The sequence below is a fragment of the Danio rerio genome, chromosome 2 (assembly GCF_052040795.2).
Source record: "Danio rerio strain M-AB ecotype USA chromosome 2, GRCz13ab, whole genome shotgun sequence".
Taxonomy (NCBI): Eukaryota; Metazoa; Chordata; class Actinopteri; order Cypriniformes; family Danionidae; genus Danio; species Danio rerio.
Window position 1 is genome coordinate 21258540 of NC_141022.1, and position 22381 is coordinate 21280920.

The 22381-nt window shown below is 36.9% G+C and overlaps 1 long non-coding RNA gene across 1 annotated transcript; it reads left to right on the forward strand.

Annotated features, from left to right (window-relative positions):
* The first annotated feature begins 16587 nt into the window (after window positions 1–16587).
* On the forward strand, window positions 16588–19560 carry LOC137487782 (uncharacterized). Its single transcript, XR_015478003.1, has 7 exons — window positions 16588–16693; window positions 16830–16917; window positions 17625–17708; window positions 17829–17883; window positions 17983–18058; window positions 18148–18324; window positions 18652–19560. It is a non-coding gene; the product is annotated as an uncharacterized LOC137487782 (long non-coding RNA).
* The last annotated feature ends 2821 nt before the right edge of the window (window positions 19561–22381 follow it).

Here is a 22381-nt window from a genome sequence, read left to right on the forward strand (position 1 = left end):
TTTTTTGTTCTCTATACATCTTCTTTGATTTTGTTGGCTGTTCAGGGAAGATAAGAGAAAATTTTGGCATATCGGGTGAGGATCTGGGTCCAGTTATGGTGATACAACATTAGGAGAAATCAGGCACAATGTGACATATATTAGGAGGTAGTTCATACATAAAACTTGCAATATTCCATTCATTATTTACTTGACAAAATTTGCTCTGTAGTGAAATGACAATGAAAATCTTAATGGAAACTTTAGAGATAACAAGTATGATGTTATTGTTCAGTGGAACATGAATTCTAAGACCAGTGATGTCAAATCATTGCTTTAATTTTTGAGTTTTGCAATATTATCTAGATGTTTTGTTGCCTTTTTAGATTATCAAATCCATATATTTTATATTTTATTATTTTATTTATTATTTATTATAAACTATGTTTTATATTTTATATATATATATATATATATATATATATATATATATATATATATATATATATATATATATATATATATATATATATATATGTATATATATATATATATATATATATATATGTGTGTGTGTGTGTGTGTGTGTGTGTGTGTGTGTGTGTTTGTAAACTGTTTTACTGTTTATTTTACTTTTTACAAATTTTCTGAGCTCAGCTGTCCAACACACACACACACACACACACACACACACACACACACACACACACACACACACACACACACACACACACACACACACACACTAAAAAGGGGTCTCTTATTATAACATGCACATCACTAAGTATAGAATGATTATTTCTGAAAAAATGTACATGTAGCCCTTTAATCAATTATGCAGATTCAACCAGCATTACAGCACTGCCTCTGAGGTCAACAACATCTGTTTTCCCAGAAAAGCCATTCAGAACACTTAAATGTCACATTTATATTCAAATGGGCCCTAAATAGTTTACTGCCTTCTAAATATTAATGTCCAACTGTCACATCCACAAAACGAACTTATCTCTAATATAAATACAAAAAAAAAAAAACACAAGAGTTCTATTTTTGAGCTGTTGGGACTGTACCTTTAGGACCTAAATACATCACAGATATGCTCACTGAATACAAACCTAACAGATCACTCAGATCTTTAGGATCACATAAACTAGAAGTTCCAAGAGTTCAGTCAAAGCAAGGTGAATCGGCTTTTAGCCACTATGCCCCTCGCTGCTGGAATCAGCTTCCAGAAATGATCAGATGTGCTCCAACATTAGGCACATTCAAATCAAGACTGAAAACACATCTGTTTAGCTGTGCCTTTACTGAATGAGCACTGTGCTGCGTCCGACAGATTGCACTATCATGTTTTCCTCTTCTTCTTCATTCTTTTATATCACATTTTACCTGTTTTTATGTTTTGTTTTGTTTTTACGCATTTTTATTATTTGTTTTTATTTTTATTTTACTTGTTTCTTTTATTCTTGTTTATGTAAAGCACTTTGAATTGCCACTGTGTATGAAATGTGCTATATAAATAAACTTGCCTTGCCTTGCCTTTAAGGGTTTAGTGCTATACTGTATGTACAAACACATGGTGCCTATATGTGAACCACTATGGCTTTTCCTACAAGACATCCACAACATTCCCATGTTCACAAAATGTGTGATGAATTTTCCCCTAAAGGCATCTCATGTTCCTCCAGCATTAAGTCCATGCAGCTGTATAAATGCATACATTATGTCACACTCTGTCACTGCTTAATTCAGCAGATTGTGCTGCATATAACCTCAAATACTCAAATACGCCATCTAATGTAAATCCCTGTTCTGTGCTTCCAGCTTCATGAACTGGTTATTTTCCTTTGTTTGGTCCTTCTTTGGAGATCTCTGCAGTTGATTAGTCTCTTCTGTGTTTCATGCTTATCTCTGATTGGAATCCAGAAACTTCTGCCTGCGGTGTCAGATTTACCTCAGCTAGAATAGATGAAATATTTATTTTTAACCAAACCTTCTCTCCCCCAAATGTATCCGCTGGCTGTCTTTGTGAGTCTGTTCTAAATTCTTTTGAATTGTGGATTCACAGGCAGGTCTATGGCTTCTGATGAATTAGAGTTTAAAATCTAATTTCCACCTTAAATTTGTCCTATTTCCATTCATAAATATTCATATCAAATCCAAAGTGGCATATATATTTTTTAAACACAATGGTTAATAAACTGAAACATTTTATATTTCAACCCTTACAAAAAATAACTGCAGTAAACTGAAGTAAAACGGCAGTATATATAAGTATAACTGCATTTAAGTACAACTGCAAAATTGCAATACAATGAAATATAAACACAGTTCGTATCCAGTACAATAAAGTTCAACAGCAACTGCAAAAGTTGCAGTAAACTGGAGTAAAACAAGTAAGCTCCATCTTTACTGCATTGTGGTGTGGTATGAACTGTACTGCACTTGTGTTCCAAGGGGTTTGTTCTTTAACATCTTCCAAGAATATTTTGTACTTTTTTGATAGATCTTTTTTTTTTTTTTTATTCAAGTCATTATTCTAATCCGAGTGTATTTGCCGAAATGATTAATAAAACATAACTACAAAAAAAAGTGCACAATAAAAAATATAAAATGTGATTACAAACCCATCAAAGTTCTCATTTTCAGTGTCTGAATTAAACAGCTGGGCAATTTTGCCATCAAACATGTCGGGTTACCAAACATGTGAAGTAACGAAGTACAAATACTTTGTTTCTGTACTTAAGTAGATTTTTCTGGTATCCGTACTTTACTCCACTACTTATTTTTCTGACAACTTTTTACTTTTACTTCTTACATTTTTACACAAATATTTGTACTTTCTACTCCTTACATTTTTAAACCATGGTCATTACTTTAGTTTTCATGTGTTTGGTGGCGTGATCTATATTATTTGTTGTCATTGCGCAAATATGAACACAGTTTTCATGCAATCAAATCTGTTTCATCTTTGCGCGCCTGCATGTAGCAGCGCGTGGCTTTTTCAACCAAGGCTATCACGCGCCGTAGGTCCCCTAGTTTAGGAAGATTACTATTAGTGATGGGAGGTTCGGAACATTTTACTGACTCGAACCTTTAAGTCTTGTTCATAGAGATGAACGAATCTTTTTCGAGGTTTTCGTTCAAAATGCCAAAATTTATGAGTTGCTTTCAAACACATCTACAACTAGCCCAAAGGTTGAACACACTACAAACAATCCATGACATCAATGCTATAAATAAGAGAAAATAATCATTCATTGTTTACCTGGTCTTTCTATCATTGTGTGTTGTCTCTTTGCTCAGCTCTGACATTCACCTATAATATTAATCAATTCACAGTCTGCGCTGGAAGGACGTATGAATTAATTCACCTTTCTTTGGGTTTTAAATCGTCCATTCATCACATCACAGGCTAGGCACTGGCAGCCTGTTGAATCGAGAGATGAAATAGATCAAATCTTTTTCCGGCTCTAAATGTATATGATTGACTTCTGTCTTTCACGTGATAAACGAATGACTCAAACAGAGGACTCGAGAGATAAACTAATGAAATCTCTTTCCAGTCTCTTTCCAGCTTTAAATGTTTTTTTTTTTTTTTCAGATGTTACATCTATAACTTTTTATTTGTAGAATCTCTTAAACATTAAGTGACAACAGCCAAATCACATTATTCAATACACAAGTATTTAAAGCAAAGCTTTTGTGCCAACCCAAGCCAAAAATGCAAGGATTTTCATAATATCAGACAAAAATTGTTTACTTAAATTCACAACCTGTTACATTGAAAGAGATCCATTTCACAATCATTTGATTTAACAGAATCCTTGTTAAATCAGAGGTAAAGTTCGATTCACCCCTGGATGGCAGGTTAATCTGGACGAATGACCCCAACAGATTCAGGATAGGGGTTGAATGTAAGCAGCTTTTCAGTTTAGAAAACGCAGCTTGAGCGGCAATAGACAACCTGAATGGTGTCCTGGTGGAGGTTAAGGCAGTCAAAAGCGTGGCCAGTTGGCTGAAATTGTGAATGAAATGCCAGTAAAAATTAGCGAAACCCAGTAACCTCTGCAAGGCCTTTGGAGGAATTTGAAGCCTGGGTCTTCTCTGGATCCATCCACATTCCCTCGACCGACACAATATGCCCTAGAAAGGGAACAGACTGTGCAAGAAAAACGCATTTCTCCACCTTGACATACACCCCCTGCAGCTGCCCTTAATGGGGTACCGCACCCCAATTTTTGTCCCTCCTCCGTAGCCACATCCAGTAACTTGCCTTCTCTGCCTCCTCTGCCAACTCTTTAACAGCTCTCCTCAGACTCATTCCAGATGCCCCGGCAGCGTGGAGAAGATGAATTACACACTTCCCAACAAATCCTCTGCACCCAACTTCTATGGGATGTACTGTCGCCGTCCAACCCTCGATTCTGCATTCTGCTGCTAAGTCTGAGTACTTGTGCTGCTTGAACTCATGCGCTGCTGCCATTCTCTCCTCCCATGGCACAGTCAGCTCAATCACCAGAACCTTCTTAGCCGCTGCTGACCAAATCACTGCGTCTGGTCTTAGAGTTGTTTGTGTGATCTCTGATGAAAAAATAAGCTGAGAGTCCAAGTCAACGCGCATCTCCCACCTCTTTCCAGGCACAAGCAGGCAACTTGTTCTCTCTGTACCTGTGATATGCCCCCCTTCTCCTGGTCTGAGGAACCTAATATTTGGCAGAGGAGATGCTGATGTTGCGTTTGCTTGTACTCTGCATTTTTCAAGATGCTCTGCCAGCTTTCTTAGCACCTGGTTGTGCCGCCTTCTAAAACGGCCCTGCACCAGTGCAACCTTGCATCCCGACAGGATACGTTGCAGGCCTGCATTGGCTTTATCGCACAGAGGGCATTTGTCCTCAGATCCAAACAATTAGGAAAGGTTACGGGGGCAGGGGAGTGTATCGTATGCTGCTCTTACGAGAAAACTCAGCCGTGACTGTGGAGTTCGCCAAATATCTGCCCAGGATATGGCCCTGTTCACGACATCCTCCCAGCGGGTCCATTCTCCTTGCTTGCCCTGTGCAACAGCTTTTATGAAGTAGCAGTCCTGCTCCACTCGAGAGACCTCCTCCACCACCATCACTTTCCTCTGCTCCCTTGTGGCTTTTGACCAAAACTGTGATTTCTCTCCCCATCCCAGCCTTGCTCTGCTGGTTTGAATTTTTCCCATTATTTCTTTATGCTGAAGCCTGTCAATGGCTTAGTTGACCTCCTGCTGGGCCCTCCACTTGCGCCCATTGCGAATGGTCACCCCTGCACTTCTGACTGCTTTGTCTCTTGACTCCTCTAGTTCCAACACAAGACAAGCCTTTTCCTGCTTGTATCCATGGCTGATGGACTTCAGAGAAAGCTGAAGTACATTATTGCCATATAGGCCCGTATCCGAGAAACAACACGGGAGGCCCAGCCACTTCCTAATATAAGTGTTGGAGAGTGTGTCCATTTTTTTTTTAGGTGGGACGATGATATTTCTGATACTTTTAAGGGCCACATCACCCGCTGGAAAAGTGTAAACCGATAGCACCATACTTTCAATTTCCCTGGAAGCTGACTGCTGTCGATCATAACTGATCTATAATGTCTCTCAGCACATCGTTGACAAATGCTTGGAAGACTGTGGGGGCGTTGGACAGTCCGAAGGGAAGGACGCAATATTCAAAATACCCCCTGGGGGTATTAAACGCAGTCTTCCATTTATCCCCCTGTCTTATGCGGACCAAATGATACGCGTTATGGAGATCCAGTTTTGTAAAGAAGCTCACCCCCTGCAGACGCTTGAAGGCTGATGACATCATTGACGATAGTGAATGCAGGGATGGAGAGAACCATCCTTCTTCTTTGCAAAAAAAAAAAAAATAAATCCCTTCCCCGCTGGTGATGAAGAAGGGCGAATGATCTTGGCTGATAGAGAATCAGAAATATATATTACTCAATAGCCTCTAGAAAAGAGAGCAAATTCAGTTTGCCTTTAGGCGGAGATGTACCTGGCAATAACTCTAAAGTACAGTCATAGGGACGATGAGGAGGAAGGGAAGAAGCTCGAGACTTACTGAACACTCTCCTCAGGTCCGAGTTCTCAGGTGGCACGTTAGACAGATCCATGCTCTAGTCCTGAAAGAAAATGAAAATGAAACAAGAAATGTTAAAAGAGGCAGACAAAAAACAAAACAAATGTCAACTCTCACTCCAAGAAATAACAGAATTTTTATTTTTTTTCCCAGTCAATATGGGGGTTATGATGCATTAGCCAGGGATGTCCCAGGATCACCGGGAAAAAAAAAAAAAAAAAACATGTTTGCAGAATGATTACACGAAGTGATAAGTCATATTGTTTGTGGAAAGAGTAATCAAAGAAAGAGGTGAATCACTAAGGGCTTGAACAGTGATAGGTTTAGATAGATGAATTAAAGGAAGTTTGTGTTTTATAGCAAGCATAGTGTCAATAAAATTACCCTCAGCTCCTGAGTCAATAAGTGCCTGAGTCTCAAATATCCCATTTGAAAACTCCAGACTGACTTCTACGAGTGGTTTTATTAAATGTGACCCCACCTGTCATTAACCTCTTACTTACTGACGGGCCAACTCTTTTAATGGGCAATGAAGGACCATATGCCCCGAACCTCCACAGTAGAGGCAGAGACCTTGAATCAAACGTTGACTTCTCTGCTTTAGACAGTCGAGAGCACCCCATCTGCAATGGCTCCTCCGACACCTTGAATGACGTCCTCCATTGGGGTAATGGGCGTGGTTACAATGGAGTGATTGTGGCTTTGATTCCTATGAGTCAACTCGCATAACCAGTGCAATCAGTTCATCTAAAGATTCAGGAAGCTCCAAGGTAAATATCTTATCTTTGATGTGATCTGCCAGACCATTTAGGTAGACATCCCACTGAGCAACCGTATTCCATTTGGACTCCGCTGCTAGCATGTGAAACTGGATCAAATTCTCAGCCACACTCAGTTCTCCTTGTCGTAGTTCCGCAAGCAATCGGGCCCCCTCTCCACCCACGGGAGCCTGATTGAAGTCCTTCTTCAGTTCTGCAGAAAACTCAGTAAATGCTGAAGAGCACGGAAGTTTATTCTCCCATACAGTCGTTCCCCACAACACCGCTTTGCTACTGAGCAGTGTGATGACAAAAGCGACCTTGGACGCTTCCGTGGGAAAAGAGGAAGGCTGAAGTGAAATAAACAGTGGGCATTAGGCTAGGAAAGATCAATAAAGTTCGGGCTCACTGGAGTAAAAAGCAGGGTATTTCAAACCAGACCAGTACCCGAATGATGCCTCAATGGCCGGGTAAAGACCATGATCCTCCATCGAGACTCTGGAGGAGAACAATCTCATTGAGAACCGGGCTGACTTCACCAGGCATTTTGACCACTGTTGGATTCTGACTCTGGATATTTGTTTGATAGCAACCTTTTGTCCGTCTGAAATTCGATTCCCGGAGTTACCGGAGTAAACTCAACCAAAACCAACGCTTCACAGAAGATTTCTCATAATGTGTTATACTGTATACTGTTTAAGAGATTTAAAATGCTCTTTGCCATTTTTGGCTTTCACAATTTCCAGCTGATCCAAACGCACGTCAACAATCAGTTTGTCTTACTTTTTGAATGGGGTGCAGTTTTTTTTTTTTCACTATGTTTGAACAGTAACTGAAAGGCATTAATACTTTTTAGAATTACACAAAAGACTGAGATAACAATCCATTTACATACATTCACAATCTTTCCATCCTCGTTGATAATACAATATATGTAAATAGCATAACAAAACTTAACAAAAATAAATGCTAAAGAAACTTAAGTATCAGGGGAGTTAAAGTTTTCAAAATATGAAACCAAAATCGTCTAATGATGAATAAAAATATCCTGATTACATTGGAAAAACAAGTGTTCAGTTGTTTCTATATCTGAATTACAAAATCAGCATACATTTGAGTCACCAATATTGAATTTTAACCTTAGAAATTCTTTAGCAGGATAAATGTGATTCATAATTTTAAAGTGCACTTCTTCACATTCAGGATAAACAGGATATGAAAGAAATATTTTTCCTAAGATTATACATATTTTTAATGAAAGATTGTAGTCATTTATGTTTATTGCCCCATTCATTATATCAAAATCTATTGTTTGAAGACCTTCCTCCTCATAATCTTTAATCATAACACTTACGTATGTAGTGATTTTTAATTTTCCAAACAAAATTAACTTGTTTACTGCTTTTATCTTTTTAGCTGACACTGCTAAAGAAAAACATGGAAAAATAAATCTAGAGAGGTTTTCTATTTCCATAAAAAGATTCAACCAAAGATTATGTCCCTCTGTAAACAACTGGTCAAATATTCATTTACATTTATGTAAATTTCTATCAAAATTTAATCTTACTAAATATCCTGTTATTTTTTTAGATAACCAAATACCTAAATATTTAATCAAATTTTTAACTAGATTATTGTTCAATGATGTATTGGTGTGATCATGGATGGCCATTAGCTTTCATTGTGACATATTTTGATCATTAACCTGAAGCTTCTGTGAAGTTTCTTATTGTCACAATCACCAGCGATCCCTACTCCATAGATCGCTGGATCTCCCTCACGAATACTCATGGACTACAATTCTGCAGTTTCGGGACTACATATTCATAAATGCACTTCGCCCAGACACACATGCTTCCTCATTGAAACTGATTACATTCACACCACCTGAGGATTGTCAGAGACTGATGGCACACACTATTTAAGCCACACACTCACCCATTCAGTTTGCTGAGTCTTGTTTACTGTAAGTAGCACTACAATGCGGTTTCCTTGTCTTGTTTACCCGTGTTTAGACCTAGTCTTGTATTCTTGTTCTCCCTACCTGCCGCTTGCCTTACGACCTCTTGCATGTTACTTCGACTACGATTCTGGATTGTCCTCACACACCTTTTGCACCCGTGTTGACCATTGCTTTCCTGACTAAGAATAAACCTGCTTTTGGATCCAAACCATGGGCGTAAATCTGATTTAACAATAGGGGGGGACAATAAATATAAAATTTCTTTCGAGCATTTTTATGAAGGGGACACAAATAATACAACCGAATTGTACTAATAAAGATATGTCCCTGCAGTTAAAAATGGTTTCATCATTATTATTATAGCATGGAGACTACTAAGTTTTTATCAGGTTCAAAGATAAAGCAATTTTTCTTAAAAACTATTTATTGCATTGTTTGTTGTGTTGTTTACAGTCAACAGACTGACTCCTGAAGCAGAATAAATGCAGGAAAAGACATTTTCCATACTCATAATAACTAGTTTACATTACACTTGTTAAATTGACCTATCATGTTATAAATAGGTGAGCCTGTGAAGTTCATCTGCTAAACAGCCACAACTCCAAAAACATTTTAAAACACCCTTACCTGACACTGTACAACTGACCTAACCTGCTCTCCCTGTTCCTCAATCATTCTTTCTCATTTGCCTGTGATTAATATTGTGACATTAGTATTTTCATAAGCACTCATTCTTAAAGCCAAATTGCTTAATATGTAAACTTTTTGTACTTACAGTAGCATTTAGCTGCACTGAAAAATTATCTTCATGGTCATTTTATCCAATGTATGACACTGCCAGGCAAGTTTATTTACACTGTAGCACATTTCATACACAATGGCAATTCAAAGTACTTTACTTGAAGAATGAAAAACTATCATAAAAAATAATCACAACAATAAAAACAAGGACATTTTTTTAAAATTAATTGAGTCACTTAAGAACAGAATAGAAACTGATTATACAAAAATACAGTGGGGTTAGACTGGACGTAGCAAAGTGCTCATTTAGCAAATACACTGATAAACAATATGCTAATTGTGGTCGTCAATGTTAAGTTAACATTACGCCAAGTCATCACAAATAAAACAATGCATGGGGAACAGCTTTGGCGTTGCAACAAGCTAACGCTAACCAGATAATTCCTTTTTAACGCTAATACAGCAGATTCATGGACAATCACGTCGATAATCAGCATTTTTGCAGTAAATAATTTATGAACGAGTCCTTATTAACTACATTGAAGAGAATTGCTTTATTTAAGTTGGATAAAATCCCCTACTTACTTACTGAAATTTAACAAGCCGCAGCCGCACACCTAACGTGTGCTTTTGTGTGAGTAGGTGAGAAGAGCTGGGGAAAGCACACAGTGGACCGAACCACTCTGAGGAAGGGAAGGGGGAACTCATTTGTTTCTGAATGCATTTTAAATGATGAATGCGGCTTTCTTTCTACTTAATACATTATTTTAGGTATATATACATATATTTTTTACAATTGAGAGGTTCTTTATAAAAAAATTTTTTTTGGGGGGTGGGGGGTGCAAGGACAACCCTTGGATGGGAGGGGACATGTCCCCCCTGTCCCCCCCCAGGGATTTATGCCCGTGATCCAAACTCCAGTTGTATGTGTCACTCCACGTGGTTACACTTTACACTGGAGTGCTAAGGGAATTTGGCTTTCATTTTCTAAAAAAAAGTGTTGTATCATTAGCAAATTGACTGATAATAAACTGTTTCCCTTCTACATTAAATTAAACAGTCACATCCTGGATTAATGCCTCTTTTTGACTGGAAATGTGGGAATGTGGGCTTATAGATAGCTTGTAGGGCAATAGATATTTTAATGGGTGTATCAAACTCTTGTAAAGATATGTCTGATTCACAAACTTCTCTAAATACACCATCAATTGAAGGTATATGATCGTTTATAACCTGAAAAAAAAAAAAAATAGAAATACTTGCGGAAAAATAAGATGTATATAATTGAGAATAAAATTTAAATATCTCCTTTGCTATTTTGGTAAGGTTTAAATGTTTAACATTTTTCACAATCAAACTTTTAATTAACTCCTTTCTTGTCTCCTTTTATCTAAATTAATAAAATATGAAAGAAATATTTTCGCCCTCTTCCAGCCACTTCGCCCTGGATCTCACATACGCTCCTTTGGATTTTTAAATATATAAATCATCTAGCATGGAAAGAAGCTTAATAAGTTGCTGTTCCTCCTCTTTTAAAATATTTTGATTACAACAATTATTAATCTATTGAATTAATTCAAAAATTTTTCAAGTTTCTTTTTAATCAGATTTTTACTTAATGTAATTGAAAACGCTCTCATTTTATGTTTTAAATATTCCCATTTAGTTCCACTTTGCATTTTTTTTTTTACTTTTAACTTTAGCTAGTTGTTTTATATAAACAAAAAAATAATTAATATTGAGCAGGGCGGCATTAAATTTTAAAATAAATTTAGTAATTCAGCATCGTGCGCCATCTTGTCGGAAGTCCCGAGTAGGTCGAAGCTGCAGGCTCCGGCTGTAAATGTATATGATTGACTTCTGTCTTTCGTGTGGTGAATGACTTAAAAGACTTAAAAAATTAACGAAACCACCTGCACAACTGTGCGCATGCGTGGATTAACAAATCATACCCTGAGAGGACTTGTCGTTCCCGAGTCATATTGAAGATTCGTTTAAAGTGAGCGAATCGTTCAAAAATGACCCATCACTAATTACTTTCAGAAGGGCTAGAATGTCTACGCAGATGAGACAGGGAAACAGCGAATTTAACATGATTGATGCTGTCCTGTTTACACGGTAATAACATTTTTTTACAGTTAAATAAGAGAGACACATTCCACAGTTCAAAAACATGCCGTTTAGATGCTTAAGCCTTTTGTCCACTTCTAATCATACCTCACGGGATTTCTCTGGTCTTTCAGCCTAATACTGCAAAAAATAGTGCTTTTTGTGAATATTTTGTATTTTATGAGCGTAAATTTTAACCCTGAGCTCGGAAATAATTGAGTCCAGGGCTCCCGCCTGGTCAATAGATCATTTAAGGGAAGTACGAGATCAGGGGGTTCTCAAGAGCTCCCCGTGGTAAAAGAGGAAAGGGGGAGAAGGGGTGGATGGGGGGTTTCTTTGGAAAACGAAGATAAGGGAGTGATTTTGCTAGGCTATTATTGTGAGTATGGATTATACTGATTGGCTAACTAATGATTGTAGCTCTCTTCTACAATCATTAGTTAGCCAATCAGTATAATCCATCAACTGCAGTCAATCATATCACGGGCTCCTCTCGAAATTAGTTTGTGAAACTTCACTTAAAATAAAAACTGTTTAACGATTTTTCTGCTCCCACAACTCTGTGGCTAGTTGTTTTGAAAAATATAAAGACATATTTTAATAAAATATTAACATATACTTTCTCTGTCAACTTATGTTTTGAGATTTTACTGCAAATGTCACATCTGTAATGCTCGAATTGCTTATATGTTTATATATTCAAGGTAATGTCCGATTCCGAGCGAGTCTGAAACCGCAGATCGGGCCTGATTTCTGATCACTTAATCACATTTGGACATCCCTAGTAATTAGATGCATTTAGTAAATCATAAGTACAATGTAAAAACATGTATTTGCACAAAAAGTACATTGTAAAAAATGATTAATTTCAGTGTAGGTATATATTACTTAAGTACACTTAATATAAAGTGGGACCATTTAATTTGTTTAATAATAACCAATAAATCATATTTCGTAATCAGATGACATAACAAACTTAAGAGACAGAATTCCGTCTGTTTTTCTTTATTTTGAGAGGCTGAGAAACAAGTGATGAATACATGCAAATAAAGGCCAATGACATGAGGAGGCTGTGATTCATTACCTTATTTTTTCCAGTAAAAAGATGAGCCGGGGGTAATAAATGAATCTTAAAAAGGGCAAGCCTTGAGATATTAATCTTCTAAGACATCTACACGGCAAAACGAGCGAGTCACTCTATTAGCGCTAAAAGAGACGTCCACTCTCCTACACTTTATGTAAGCCACCAAGGAAACATTGCTGCTACCCCAAGGCAGTTATTTCATCTCTGTGTCCATACAGCTGGATGGCAGAAAATAGAGATAGGGGTTAAAACTTCCTGATTTACTGACTCCATTCTTGGGGTCTGGAACAGTGAGAGAAGAAAAATCGAAATGGATGACCTTTAAGAGGTGGTGGCATGTAGCAACAATGGCTGACAAATAGCAATGAGGATTAGCAATGTGTGTGACCTTCTGCACTTAAGGTCAAAGCTAATCGGCTAAAGCGAGTGAATGCCATGAAGAGCTTGACGATTGCCACAACCAGAGGGAACGATCACAGAAGATGCCTTCGGATGAAAACGTGCTCAGGATGTATATTGATTGGTGAATTCACAAATATTGCTGAATTAGGCCATTTAACAGTAGCATAACATAGCAGTAAACATAGCTTAGTTTCTGTGACCAAATAATGATAACCATCATTTACTCATCCTCCACTTGTTCCTAACTTGTTTGAGTTTCTTTCTTCTGCTGAACACAAAGGAAGACATGCTTAAGAATGTTTTCCCAGATTTCTTTATTGTGTTCAACTGAATAAAGAAACACAAAAGAGCATGTTAGTGAATGGTAAGGAAATTCTCAATTTGGGGTGAACTATTTTTTGAAGGCAATGAATTTTTAACTGGAGACCCCACTCTTACCAGAATGTTTAAATTATATATTCTCATTTCAATCAGATCAATTCAAATCAACTCATAAAACAATTGTTTAGTGCAATTTTCTAAACAGTTTATGAGAGCTTCCTCATCCAAAAAATGATCAAATAGGTCATCTGTGCAAGTATCATACTATAACCCATGGTTATATTTTAAAGTTAAGCAGCCTCTGTCAGCATTAATAGCCTATAGTGTGAAAGGATGTCGACACAGCACTGCAGTGCTTACAGTGACCTGAGTTTGATTCCTGGCTTTAGGCCCTTTGCAGATCCTCTTTCTTTCTCCCTCTCTGCTCCCCATGCAACCTCAGGAGTTTGAGCTACTACATACCTCTCTCTTTAAATATATGAATACATGCCTGTGGTGGTAGGGGTTGTGTTGGTGGGGTATGGGGCAATTGGTAAATGAAGACAGGTGGGGGGGATGCTGATGGGTAAGATGAGTAAGTGAAGAGCAGGGGGGGTTTGCCATCGGTAAGTGAAGATCGTGGCAGGGGCGGTATGAGTCGATTGGTAAGTGCAGAGCGAGGGGGTGGGGGGTATGGTGATTGGTAAGTAAAGGTTTATATATACACAACAGCTCTGTCTGGTTCTTGAATCTCATTGGCTGATAGCCGAGCGACATTCTGCAATATCAGAACTTGTACAGCCTTCTCACCTTTCTGTATTACTCCGCCCACATAGAGTGACAGCAGAATTATAAACGCACTACAGTTTAACAAATATTGCAGCTGTTGGACAACATGATGTACTTTTGTTTTTTTGTTTTTTTAGGCAAGAATATAGTTGTTTAGTTTGCAACTATGCCGTCTATTTACAAGTATAGAGTCTATTGTAATTATTTAACATTTGGAGATACAGCGCATCGGAATTGTTGGTGCTACTTTTGCTTTTTTTGGGGTTAATTATTGTGATTTCCTGATTGCAACAGATAAATACTGGGAAATGTCCCTAGTATGATAACATTCCATGAGCAAAATCACCTGTTTTGTCATCACTTTCAACATTATGCCAGAAAATCATTCAAATACTAGCTCCAAAGTGATGTGTGTGTGTAGTAGCAACAGTTCCTGCTGTTCTGACATTTGCTGCAGATGTGAAGAAATGGCAGAAGAAAGTAGTTCCTCAAACAAATGGATTTTTAGACTCTACTGTTAGAAAATCTTTTAGATTTTAGTTGTTATATGCATGATTGTTGTATAAATACAATATCACATTTGTGGCAATATGATATGGCTGTATATCATCACTGGTGGGCACTGGTATCGTCACATTGCACGCCTCCCACCAGTGCCGAAATACAGCCATATCACAGTGCTACTCGTGTGCTATTGCTCATATATATATATATATATATATATATATATATATATATATATATATATATATATATATATATATATACATATATATAATTTTATATAGTGTATATAATTTCTAATTTCTCCGTCTCATTTTATGATTAAATATTTTGCTTATAAAGACTTTTTTTATTTAATGTTCCATTAGATCAATCATTTTAATGTATCATATTGCATCAATGCAATTACTACAACCTGAGATGGCAATTTTCAATTAACTATAAAGAAAATATGTTATATTTAAAATTATTAAAATTATTTTCAATTAAATATATATATATATATATATATATATATATATATATATATATATATATATATATATATATATATATATATATATATATATATATATATTTGTTTGAATCCCATTTGCAGTTTAAAACTCTAACAGCAAACTTCAGCTGAACTTCATTTTAGTCTTATTTTATTCAAATGCCCGTCACTCCACTTTGTTCTTCACATATAGGGCCCTACATTGCATATGTCTTTCTATGCAGATCTTCAAACCCTTTGACGTTATCTGAATCTCCCCCTTCTCCTCAGATGAGCTCTATCTCATACGGTGTCAGTCTCACAGCCTGTCAGCCAGCCTGCTGCGTCTGAATCTGCTCCTGAAGTCTGTGGAAGTGCAATTAGGGATCTGCAGTCCACCCTTATTACTTTAGGATACAACCCTGTCAGTCCGCTGCTATGTTAACTAATGAGTCTGGCTTCTCTCTGCAGATTAAATGGGCAGTGTAATCTCCTGACCTTCACGTCCATCTCCACGCTCTTCTTGCCTCACAATAATTAATTAAAGCTTCTATCTTTCAGACGCTCATGATATGGGTAAACCTGACTTGAAATGTGTTTGCAAAAAAAAATAAAAAATGATTGATGGATTCTGTCGACGAAAGGGAATGTTTATTTATAGGGGAATGCACGTCACATAAGAACGCAAACATGATGAATCATATTCAAAGGTGTTGCTTAATTATAAACATGTTTGAAAGTACACTCTCAGAAAAAAAGGTACAATGAGGGTACAATTTTGTTCCTAGAGGGAACAAAATATAAAATTGTACCTTTAAAGGTCCCATATTGGTCCTTAGGGTACAATTTTGTACCCAAATGGGCTATAAAGGTACAAATGTCCAGATTTAGGTTTGAAAGGTACATTTTTGTACCTTTTATAGCACATTTGGATACAAAATTGTACCGTAAAGGACCAATTTGGCACCTTTAAAGGTACAATTATATATTTTGTTTCCCTATAGGAACAAAATTGTACCCTCAGCTCATGATAAGATCAAAACACTATATAACAATAATTTAAATGTATTAATACTAAACATTAATACTAAAATACATAATTTAAAAATATAATAAATAAATAAATTGATTGAATTAAATATTTGAATAATTATTTTTTTTCATGTATTTAAATTACATTTTTTCTCAAAAATGTTAATAATTTAATTTATAATTAAATGTAATTTTAATCATTAAAAACGTAAATACTGGTCTTTGCTTACTGTTTAAGTCGCAATAATATATATGGGATGTAGAATAAACCATGCAGAGTGACAGCATCTTCATACAGGTGGTGATGTTGCTGTCTCTTTAAGAATTTGGCTTGTTGAGACGTTATAGTAGTGTTTGTTACTGAGGCGGTCGGTAGAGTATGCTGGCTGTTTACACAGAACTTCGCACGCTCTTCAAAGAAAAGTCTATTTTGGAGTCCACACTTTTCAGGTAAGAATGTATTAAAGATATATTTTCAGTCTCATTTTTACATGTGAAGCCGTGTTCTGTTGATTTTGTCTGACTCTCTGGTCTCGGCTTTCCCCCGCTTTGTGCTCCGGGCTGGCTGGTGTACGTTGGCCTGCAGGATGGAGTTTGCTAAGATGTCTGCAGCTTATTAAAGAAGTTAATACAATGTGATATCGAAGTCACCGAGGGACATAACGTTATAGAAGGTAAGTACTATATGCTGTTAGTTTTCTCGGTGTAAAAGTTCCCTTTATCGCCTACGTTACGTAACTGCTTTATTAATAAGTGTTGCCACGGCGGAATATTATCGCAACCCAGATAGCAAAATACACTTGGGCCAGTTGCGGCTAGATTCTCGCCTGCCCGAGTCCGTCTGCTGTATCGTTACTCGGGCCAGATGCGGCGGCAGAAGCGAGCCGACGCTGCCGTAACCATGCACCGGAATCGGGCCGTGAGTAATGTGCGGTGTGGCCCAGAGCTGCCGCGACTGAAGTCTTCATATACCTTGATATAAAACCTTTTGTTATTAATACTGGAATTTGTAATTATCAATAATGTTTTATATTTTGAGGCCATTTTCTAGCCACGGTTGACCGCGGAAATGTATTTTTAGAAGGTTATATACACCGCCATTTTGTGAAGAAAAATCACAATTTTGTCACCGGCAAAGCGACTGATTATGTAAACGTGGCTAGTTACAAACGTGGCGTGTGGATGCTTGTACATATCTTCGTTTCAGTGTCTAAGTTACATTAATGTTGAGGAGTGTCCACAAACTCTCATGTCCAGAATTGTTGGTGCTTTACTATCGTTTAACGTTATACTTATATATAAATAAAATACTATAAATAAATAGTTATTGCTTTATCTTATTGCTTTCCTGAAGTTTATGAAGTTTCCAATTGTATTTCAGGACAAGATTGAACAACATAATGCAGGCTAACAGCATCAGACCAATGAAGGCATGTCATATGAAAGCATGGCTCAGTTACAAGATGTAAGTATGTCTCGTTATCTATACCATGGTTTTAATGGCTTACATACTATTTTAAATTTGTAGGTTTTTACTTACAAACAACAATAAATGTACACCCACATATTTAAAATTATTTTCTAGGTTTTCATCGAAAGATGAGAGATCAACTGAAGAATGCTATGGACCTGACTCTAAGGTACTCTTTCTAAACTTTTTCCACTTGATTAATATTATTAAATTCTAGCTTTGGATGGATTCCTTCATATTTGTTTGTATGCCACATCTTATGTTCCAGGAATTGATTTTACAGCAGCACTTCTCATGTTGCCAGCCTTGTTAAGCGAGACACTTCAACATTTCGTTGTGCTCCGGTGCGTATGTTGTTTTCTGTTCAGTATATGCTTGATATTATAATGCTGTCACTTGTCATATTTATAATGCTTGATATTCTTTATATTAGGATGATGCAGTAGGTAGTGCTGTCACCTTACAGCAAGAAGGTCGCTGGTTCGAGCCTCGGCTGGGTCAGTTGGCATTTGTGTGAGGAGTTTGCATATTCTTCCAGTGTCTGTGAAGGTTTCCTCCAAGTGCTCCGGTTTCCCCACAAGTCCAAAGACATGCGCTATAGCTGAATTTGGTAAGCTTATTTGTCTGTAGTGTATAAATGTGTGTGTGAATAAGTGTGTCTGGATGTTGGGTTGCAGCTAGAAGGGCATCTGCTGCATAAAACATATGCTGGATAAGTTAGTGGTTCATTCCACTGTGGCGACCCCAGATTAATAAAGGGACTAAGCCAAAAAGAAACTGAATGAATGAATGAAATTTATATTAGTCTTTTAATCTGATACTTTTTTTTTTTTAAATCAGTGAATATTAATTATTTTACTTTCTATGCATGTTGATTTTCTCTTCATCAGTGATAGAGTGACTGATATTAATGTAATTATTGCTTTGTCATTTACAGTGAACCATCTTCACCACATCCAACAGTTCAAGTACAGGAGGACACCACCGACTGGACAACTGTTAACAAGACGAGTCACGGCAGTCTTGAGAGTTGATGGGATTGCGATTAGCCGGGCTAATGATGTGGATGAATATACATTTTTGACATATCCATCTTATTAGAAGAACACCTTGATGTTTCTGCAGTGGAATGTTTTGAATGAACGGTGGACGGTGACGAGCCTCGATCTACTCCAGTTACCAGAGTGATCAACCTTGTTTTTTGTTTCTCTACATGCTTTTGGGATAATCACAATCATCAAGTTAATCCAGCACACTGCTATCATTCATGCATAAAGCAAAATTTTAAATAACTTGTGGTCCTAATGACTATCAAAGAACATTTTCCAGATATGAATGCTTTACATGTCATGTTTATCAAAAGCATAAACACATATTGTGTTACAACAAATTACAACTCCACTTGAGGATGATGAGGAGTAATCTACTGGTGTTGAGGAAGAGGCTACTGATGTATTTGGTTTTCTGCACTGTTGAAGCTATTTATAGAGAAACATTGCCTTCATTCTGAAATACAGAGAAAATGTTGATGACAAATTATTTATTATGACTGAGTATTTTGACTAAAGACAAATACTTTGGACTTTATAAAGTGAAGTACTTGATGTAGCCTGTGTAATGTGTTTATAAATCTTAAACAGTATTCTTGTGGTCTTTGTATTAAGGGTAGATTATATACTGTACAGTGAGTGAACAATTTTTATTTGTTTTGTAAATTGTTCTTTTTACTGTTTTACATGTCTGCTTTATACTTACTGTGTAATTTTATTTCTTGACACATTCAGTTGTGAGTTGTAATGAAATATTTCTACATTAATAAATAAAAATGGACATCTGCGAACCAAAATATTTTATTTATTTATTTGTGCATGCAGTCACCAAAGGATCAAAATGCCTGGGTCAGTACCCTGAAAATGCTATATAATGTAAAAAGGTACATTTTTGTACCTTCGGTGGGGGTACAAAATTGTCCCTTAAAGGGTACAAATGTAGAAGGTACAATTTTGTACCTTTAAATAGAGGTACAAATTTGTACCCTTAAGGGTACCACCCCAGTGACGGGCCATTTGTACCCTAAAAGGTACAATTTTGTACCTTTTTTTCTGAGAGTGTAGGGCAGGCAGGGTGATATTGCTGATAGCACAGAGTCGTCAGCAGAACATTTATTTGAAGTTTGCACTTTAACCTGAAAGATGCATTTATTGGAGCATTTCCGCAACTACAATCTGTTGAGATGTTAAACAGATATTTATAATATGTATAAGATGCTTATGATTTGGATTACTCATATGGCGAGAGGGGTCTGGATGCAGACCTGGAGCAGATGCAATCTGAGCTGCATGCAATGCTTTTTAATGGGCTCACCTAACCCCACCCCTAACCCTAATCCCCACAGTTATGTCATTAGCTCCATTGAGTGCATTGTGCCCCAATCCCAATTCTACCCCTTAAGCCGCCTTTTCACTGCACACGTCATTTGGTCACGGCTGTCAGAATATGCCCCCTTGTGGCAGTCATGCCAAATTTTCATTTTTGTCATGCACCATGGGAGAGAAGCTGATTCTCTCCGTGTCCAAAATAATATTCTCCGTTCGTTCACCATGGTTGAATTAATGAATACTAGAAACTCATATATCGCAAAAAAAATTTTAGAGGGAATGTGACACAACATTTAAAAATCTATTTTTTTATTACTTGTTTAAGAATAGTTTTTTTATATAACTTTTTTTAAAATAAAAAAATTATGAAAATTTGACTATTTCTCGTCTTGTGCACACAAATCTGCTTGGACAACACTGGAATACAATACATCTGGTTGGTCGGTAACATACGGTCTAGTCGCAGGAGTTCAAATTTTGGATAACGGATCTGCAGCTCAAATCGAATCTGAATTTTCCTTATACGAAGATGATTGGAACTCCACAGCTCCCGGACAACTCCTACTTGTAAATGAAAGACTTCCAGTCTGTCACTTGTCATTTGTCATGTACTGTGGAAAAGCAGCTTTAGCCTTTCCCCTTACCCCTCATTTTGCTTGTTCACATGAAGGGGTAGGGTGTCCCAATTCTCTTTAGCTTGAAGGAGCAGGGCTAAGGGGAGGGGGTAGATAGCCCTTAAAACAGAGATATTTTAGGACCAAACTAGAAACCAAGGCGTAAGAAAAATTCCCAGAATACACCATCTACAACACACGGAAGTTAAGAGATGCACAGATTAGTAGTTTTGTCATTACAATTTTTACAACAGACAAGCACATGTTTTAATATATTCATAACCGTGTTCCTGTTTTACCGCCATGCTTTTAAAAAAAGGCTAAAATAAAAACCTATCTATAAATCTAAGTCTATAATCGATAATAATAATTCCTGTACAGCAGTCCCACAACATTCTGACACTCGAATACTCTGTCAGAAAAGTCTAGTGGCTGGGAATGAGCTTTTTACAGTGTCTGCTATAACGTTAATGTTGTTTTCGTGTGTTTACATAGATGGATATGGCCACGGTGTAAATACACAGTACAGTCATGAGCTTATTGCCACATTATATTGTTATGATAACATGATATCATTGCCTTCAGTGATTTCCTAAAAATAAATACAAAAAAAATAATGCAACTACAATAACTGCAGCAGTTGCCATTATCAATCTCATATGGATAAAGAGATCGCGATGACATAGGATGATGTTGTGCAGGTGTTTTAATAGTGTTCCATTTCTTAGGGTTCAATTTTAAAGTCCTCCTCTCACACTCTATTTCAAGGGCCAAGGGAAAGGGGTAGGTATATAAAAATAAAATTGGGATTGGCCCTTATTGTGTCTTATTTTAATGATCTAAGTGCCTTGTCAAAAGTACACGCCACAAGTGCACTGATGTGTCCAAATCGACTTTTGATATTTTAGGAACAGAACAACTTGTCAGCATGCGCTGCACATATTCTAAAAAAAAGTTGTCTGTTGCCCACAAATACATAATTGTAAAATGCATATTGTATAAAATTGTATAAAATGCATAAAAACAAATAGTTTTGTATTGTCTTCAGGTGTTTGCATTTTTTTTTTTTTTTGTTAGAAGACGGCTCACAAAATAAAAGCCATCCTGCTTTTATGAAAAATGAATAAGGGAAGGAAGGAAATGCAGGATGGAAGAAAGGGCAGCATGGTGGCTCAGTGGTTAACACTGTCACCTCACTGTCGCTGGTTCAAGTCTCTGCTCAGTCAGATGGCATTTGTGTGTTGAATTTGCATGTTCTGCCCATTTTCGCGTGGGTTCGCCTTCAGGTGCAACAGTTTCCCCCACAGTCTAAAAACATGTGCTATAGGTAAATGGAATACACTAAATTAGTCATAGTTTATGTATGTAAATGAGTGTGTATGGCTGTTTCCCTGTACTAAGTTGCAGCTCGAAGGGTTTCCGCTGCGTAAAACAATAAGTTGGCAGTTCAATCCGCTGTGGTGACCACTAATAAATGAAGAGACTAAGTTGCAGAAAAAATAATAAATAAATAATAAATAAATTAATAAATCACACCTTCCTTCCAAATGTAGCAGTACATGTTGAAACAAAGAGAGAAAGATGGGTGTAAAATGAGTTAAATTGTGTATTATTATTTTTAGACTGCGCCTTGCAATGAGTTAAAAGCATCACCATGGGAATTAATCACCCGTGC